The following is a 6,999-nucleotide window of genomic DNA, read 5'->3' as shown; positions in this document are numbered from 1 at the left end:
TGGTGTTTACCTTTTTTTTATTGTGAATAAAGACCTTCTGGAGCGGCTGTGGCCTATACGTGCATAAATGAACACATACACTTCTTAAACAGATGGTGATTAATACTTCTGACTACGGCTCCGTTTACACAATTCTGATATTTTCCGTTTACACGGCCCAATTCGGATCTTTTGTCCAATTATTGTCAAAAGACCAATATGTGGGAAAAGTTCTGAATCGGCTGCCTGTGTAAATACAGCCCAAGGCCTTTATTTCATGTGACAGACTTTGCTATGCAGAGTCCTTGCAAGTCCTCACATCACTGGAGTGATGTGACTGATTTTAGAACAACTTGGGTTAACTCCCAATTCTTCCCAAAATAGAGGCAGTACCAATTATGTGTATATAAACCCTGGATATTTGATGCTGTGTATTGGCCAATTAGAGGCTTTGAAGCCACATTCTATAGAGCTGGGTTTCCCAAAGTCGTTTTTTTGCCCTAGCACTACACAGCTGATTCAGATACCCAAAGCTTGATGAGTTGGTTATTTTAATCAGCTGTGTAGTGCTCAAGCAAAAAACAATGTCCACCCAGGGAGGGCCCCAGGATGACTTTGTGAAACCCTGCTATAGAATACCACAGTATGACTTATAATACCCATAAAACCTAGAGGTCAAACAGGGAAATGGTTCCAATCATTTTTCCACCATTCATTTTTTCCCATAGGGGATTTTAGAAACACTTCAAATAAGGGCTGTGATTGGTGTAGGCTTATCCTGGTGAGGTTCTGATAACCGTGTAAATCTCTCTAGGAAAAGGTGACTTTTCAATATATTCATCTGGATTTATCTTCCAAAATAAAACGAATCAGCTGCTAATGTGGCTATCATAAAGAACTGCAAATGCCATGATAATCTGGACGAGACTGCTGAATTGAGGCAAAGGTATGAATCTATCTGTTCGGTAAATGTAGTAATGAATAAATAGGTTAGATTCCTTTAAATTGACACAACCTGATGGCAAATGTATCTGCTAGATATGACATCCAGGGATTTGTAGTTTTACATTATGCTAATTTGCATTTTTGAATCTGAGATTTACATGGTTACCAAAACGTCACGCCAGGGTAAACCTACACGAAACACAGCCCTTATTTTAAGTGTTTCTAAAATCCCTTGTGGGAAAAATGATTGGAACCATTTCCCTGTTTGACCGCTAGGTTTTCTGGGTATTATGACACTCCCACATGGCAGCCGGTGGTTTCAAAGCCTCTAATTGGCCAATTATTAGCATTAGCTATGAATGACTACTCCTGAGATGTGCCAATTTGGTACTCCTCCGAAGGTGCAGTCCTCCATAGGAATTCATTTTTATTTTTACCTTTATTTAACTAGGCAAGTCAGTTAAGAACAAAATCTTATTTTCAATGATGATGAAACATCCTCAGTAGCCTATACCATGAAATTGCCTCACTTCATGTTAAACAAACTAGTCTACCATTTTGAACTAAGCAAGCTGCTAAATCGTTCATTTTGCCCAGGCTACTGTAGGCTATCTGAAATTAGATGTAGGCCTATCAAGTGCTATATGCTACTTGTATTTTAGTCAGTAGGCCTAGCCACGGTCTATTGAAATGACAAGTCAATCTCGTAAATAGGCCATTTATAACGGTTTGTGTAAAAACGCCACAATTGACACACAATAGCCTAACATTCGATTTGTTTCGTTTAATAAAGGGTGAAGTATATTTGTCTTGAGACATATTCAAATTCCTTTATTAGTCACATTAGCTCACAATAATTATTATTTTGATTGAAAACACAATTTCGCTTCTTAGGTCATTAGGAGTTAAATCGACATTTCTTCTTAATTCAGTCAATAACGGGGAAGGCGTTTATAGGCTAAATATGGCAACTCCTCTTGCTGCGAAAATAAATGTTTGGGTTAGTTTCAAGGTCTACCCTGGTGGTGGTGCTCGTGCTTCAAAGTTATGTAGCAATCAAAGGTGACAACAATGCATGCCATGGACGTTTCCCGATTGCTTTGAATGTTCAAAATTATAGTGTACGAACACTTTTAAAGCCTCAAAGGAAAATATCATAATCCAACCTTCAAAACGAGTCATTTTTGACGAGCCACAGAGTTCAAATAGCTACTTTAGGTAACTTTGCTATTTAGCTTTCTAGCACATTCAATAACTTATTTGTAAACAATTGACAAGCTAGCTAGTTAGCTACCACATGTTCTTGTCAAACTGTCAACAGAGTAGCTAGCAAGCAACACGATATGCCATATAACAGTCTAATAACTACTTGAGGGCAAATAAATCCGATTTGTTTCTAACTTCAAACCTCTAACACAGGTAGTTTGAAATATCTTGAAAGATTCCATGTGCTTTTTGGCTGTTCAAACTGCATGAAAAGGAACAGATTCTAAAAGGATATACAGTTGAAGTCGGAGGTTTGCATACACCTTAGCCAAATACATTTAAACTCAGTTTTTCACAATTTCTGACATTTAATCCCAGTAAAAAATTCCCTGTGTTAGGTCAGTTAGGATCACCACTATTTTAAGAATGTGAAATGTCAGAATAATAGTAGAGAATGATTTATTTCAGCTTTATTTCTTTCATTACATTCCCAGTGGGTCAGAAGTTTAAATACACTCAATTAGTATTTGGTAGCATTGCCTTTAAATTGTTTAACTTGGGTCAAACGTTTCGGGTAGTCTTCCACAAGTTTCCCACAATAAGTTGGGTGAATTTTTCCATTCTTCCTGACAGAGCTGGTGTAACTGAGTCAGGTTTGTAGGCCTCCTTGCTCGCCCACAATTTTCTATAGGATTGAGGTCAGGGCTTTGTGATGGCCACTCCAATACCTTGACTTTGTTGTCCTTAAGCCATTTTGCCACCACAACTTTGTAGTATGCTTTGGGTCATTGTCCATTTAGAAGACCCATTTGCGACGAAGCTTTAACTTCCTGACTGATGTCATGAGATGTTGCTTCAATATATCCACATAATTTTCCTTCCTCGTGTAACAGTATAGCTTCCGTCCCTCTCCTCGCCCCTACCTGGGCTCGAACCAGGGACCCTCTGCACATATCTACAATAGCCACCCTCGAAGCATTGCGCCACAAAAGCCATGGCCCTTGCAGAGCAAGGGGAACCACTACTTCAAGGTCTCAGAGCGAGTGACGTCACCGATTGAAACGCTATTAACGAGCACCACCGCTAACTAGCTAGCCATTCCACTGGAATTGTGATAACGTGAATTAGAAGTGAAAAAATCTGTCTGTAAAAATTAATGCTTTTAGGTCTTAATTTAAGGTTAGGGTTAGGCATAAGGTCAGCAGTGTGGTTATGGATTGGTTGGTAGCTAGTGGGCAGGACAAGATGAAAAAAGGGGACACACTTTTTTCACAGCACTTTGATACAAACTTATTTTCCCTAACCTTAACCTAAGTCTCCTAATCTGCTATGTTAATTATCCTAACCTACTGCGAAAAAGTAACTTCGGTTTAAATATCACCTGCGTCCTGCTAACCCTCAACACGGGGGCCCCACAGGGGTGTATGCTTAGTCCCCTTCTGTACTCCCTGTTCACCCACGACTGCGTGGCCACGCACGACGGTGGTAGGCCGGATCACCGGCGACGATGAGACCAGAACCACAATCTCTCCCTCAACGTTAGAAAACGGGGGGCGAGCACGTCCCATGGACGGGCTGCAGTGGATTGGGTTAAGAGCTTCAAGTTCCTCCATGTCCACTAAGAATTTTAAATGGTCCACACACACGCGCACCGTCGTAAAGAAGTTGCAACAGCTCCTCTTCCCCCTCAGGAGGTTGAAAAGGCCAAATCATGTCCCCCTGCCCCCAAAAATGTAAGCTGTTTTTAGATTGACGTTGCTAACTACTGTACTTATTTACCTCACCATCTAGCTAGCCAGACAGCTAAATAAAACTAACATTAGCTAGATAGCTACTGTAACTGCTATTGTATGTAGATTGCACTTCAATGGCATTCCTTGAGGAGATTTTTTATTTTATCTTTCCAACTAGGTGAAGTACTATGAAGGCACCACTTCAAGAGGTGCAACATTCAGAGAAATTTGTTAAGCAGTTAACTACTATTACATACCTGGACAGATTTAGCTTTGTGCAACTATTCTTCAACAACCATTTTCCATATAGCTAGTTGGTCATCTACATGTTGCTAGCTATACATATAGTTCAGTGGAGGCTGCTGAGGGGAGGATGGCTCATAATAATGTCTAGAATGGAGTAAATGGCATGGTATCAAACACATGTGGTTGATACCATTCCATTGACTCCATTCCAGCCATTATTATGAGCCGTCCTCCCCTCAGCAGCCTCCACTGATATAGTTATGTCTGTCATATTGAGGTATCTATCTATAAGTTAAACCTGATAAATCAAATGGATAGGTGTAAGCAATTATGGTAATTCCAAATGTCACGGCCCCTCCTCTGCAGTGCAGGGGCGGTTTCTCCTGCAGGCAGAGGAGGGTCATTAGTGATTGGAGTCACCTGGGCTCAGGGTATTTAAACTGCTTCACTAATCTCTCTGCTCCTCCGGGTATGATCCTGTTTGTTTGTTCCTTTGTAGTTTTACTTACTTTTACTTAATATTTCATATTCACACACACAGATTCATGCATCCCTGCACTTTACATACACCTTACATTATGATACTTTCACACCTCATTCCCTTTTCTTTTTTTAAAGTTAATAGTTTTGGTTTACAATAAAGAACATTTTTGATTGGCCTATACCTGTTGTTCGTGTCCCCTCATTTTTGCCACAGGCTATGAGCCGGCCTGTGACACAAATGTACTTCGACTTGAGTATTTCAACAACTCTTCTCTTCCAACTTGTTAGGCAACCATATAGGAGGGTGATTTTTACTAAGGAGGAGAAGGAGGCCGTGCTGACCGATGCATGGTGGCAATGGTGGCAAAATCAATCTACACTTCTTCTGATGGGGAATTGTCTTTAAAAAAAAAGCCCTTTCTCCCCAATTTCGTGGTATCCAATTGTTAGTAGCTACTATCTTGTCTCATCGCTACAACTCCCGTACAGGCTCGGGAGAGACGAAGGTTGAAAGTCACGCGTCCTCCGATACACAACCCAACCAAGCAGCACTGCTTCTTAAAACAGCGCGCATCCAACCCGGAAGCCAGCCGCACCAATGTGTCGGAGGAAACACCGTGCACCTGGCAACCTTGGTTAGCATGCACTGCACCCAACCCGCCACAGGAGTCGCTGGTGCGCGATGAGACAAGGATATCCCTACCGGCCAAACCCTCCCTAATCCGGACGCCGCTAGGCCAATTGTGCGTCGCCCCATGGACCTCTCCAGTTACGACAGAGCCTGGGCGCGAACCCGGGGTCTCTGGTGGCACAGCTAGCGCTGCAGTACAGCGCCCTTAACCACTGCGCCACCCGGGAGGCCCCCTGATGGGGAATTGTCAAGGAGGTGGACAGCTGGGCAAGGGAAGTTACCTTTTGTTTATCAATCACATTCTATTATATCTGAAATGATTATGATTTCAATTAATGTCATTTCAGAGAGCACATAATGTTTCAATTTGTCACGTTTGCTTAAAGGTCAGTACCCTGTCTACTTGCCAGAAGTTTGAGAGGGCGAAGACTGTCGCGCCGGACTTGAAGCCCATCGAAGTTGTTACACCATGGCACATGATCGGTAAGTGTCCCAATTCAAAATTTGCACTGAAGTTTTTTAATGGTTGCTTTATTTGACCACAAGCAGAGTTAAATATTATATAATATGTGTGTGTCAGCATGCTTACAAATATGAAAATATGCATACTGTATGACACATATGGGTAAGAATAACGTAATCTTCTCTCTAACACTTTAAATGTTAGGGGTGGACCTTATCGGACCCTTCACTGAATCCAGCAATGGCAACAGCTGGTGTCTGACGGCGACCGATCACTTTACCAAGTGGTTGGAGGCAATATCCATTAAGGTCAGTAAAGGAAGAGTATGTGCTTAAATCTAAATTATCTTCTGTAACTCATTAAAAAGGGTTCTTGGAACCAAAAATAGATTTTTGTTTTGCATGATACCCATCAAGGACGAGACTGGCAAGGCCATCTCCAATGCAATGATGGACATCTTCAACACCCACGGTTCTCCTGAGGTCATCTTGAGTGACCAAGGTTAGGAACGCTGGAACAAGGTACAGATGTTATATTCTGTCACCAATTGTTTGTTTTTATTTATTTTTTACAATTTGTTGTTTTTCTATGGACATATTTCACTATCTTACATTGTCAGTAGATATCGCTTTCCTACCCCCTCCAGGTTTGGTAAATGGACCAACCAGACCCTCAAGACTGCCATGGGCAAGTCCCTTGATTGGTACCAGGAAGGGTGGGCGAACAACCTGAATGTAATTCTCTTTGAACACAACAGCAGCATCCAGGCCTCCACTGACTACGGACTGGGGGCTGCAGCTGTTGACTGAGGTAAACAATGCAATTATATATACAATTATTGCATATACTGTAGTCTTTCAAATGTGATTGACTCAGTGTTGATGGTTGTCTATTGCTATTTTTGTATAACGTACTTTCAGATCACTGAAACTCCACCTGATGTGGTGGAAGTTGTCGAACCAGATCAGAATGCCTTTGAGGACCACCTTCAGGCACGGGCTGAGAAGGATGTGGAGGTTTCTGACAAGGTAAAAATGATTGTCCGTTATTTTATTTTCTGGCCCTCCAAGGCATATGTAAGAAATGTCTTTGTAATATGAAATATAATTGCATTTATTCCTGTTATCAATCAAGGTGACTGAACATGGACAAGACGCAGGAGAAACAGAAGGAGAACTACAGGAGCAGAATCAAGAAAGGGAACCAAGTGCTACAACATCCGGGCAAATTACTTGGTTTGGAAGAAGCGCGACAGGAAGGTGAGACCTGGAAAACCTCGCTGCTCTTTCGCTCCTAGCGGGGGGTCAACATCT

The 6,999-nt window shown here is 41.7% G+C and overlaps 1 long non-coding RNA gene across 1 annotated transcript; it reads left to right on the top strand.

Moving 5' to 3' along the window:
* Positions 1-6,095: 6,095 nt before the first annotated feature.
* On the top strand, positions 6,096-6,964 carry LOC149983542 (uncharacterized). Its single transcript, XR_016496209.1, has 4 exons — positions 6,096-6,207; positions 6,333-6,496; positions 6,607-6,714; positions 6,821-6,964. It is a non-coding gene; the product is annotated as an uncharacterized LOC149983542 (long non-coding RNA).
* Positions 6,965-6,999: the final 35 nt, after the last annotated feature.

Source organism: Oncorhynchus mykiss, chromosome 5 (genome assembly GCF_057628025.1).
Source record: "Oncorhynchus mykiss isolate SJ-2025 chromosome 5, ASM5762802v1, whole genome shotgun sequence".
NCBI lineage: Eukaryota > Metazoa > Chordata > Actinopteri > Salmoniformes > Salmonidae > Oncorhynchus > Oncorhynchus mykiss.
The sequence above is the reverse complement of the archived record's forward strand: the minus strand, read 5'-3'. Positions and strand labels throughout refer to the sequence as shown.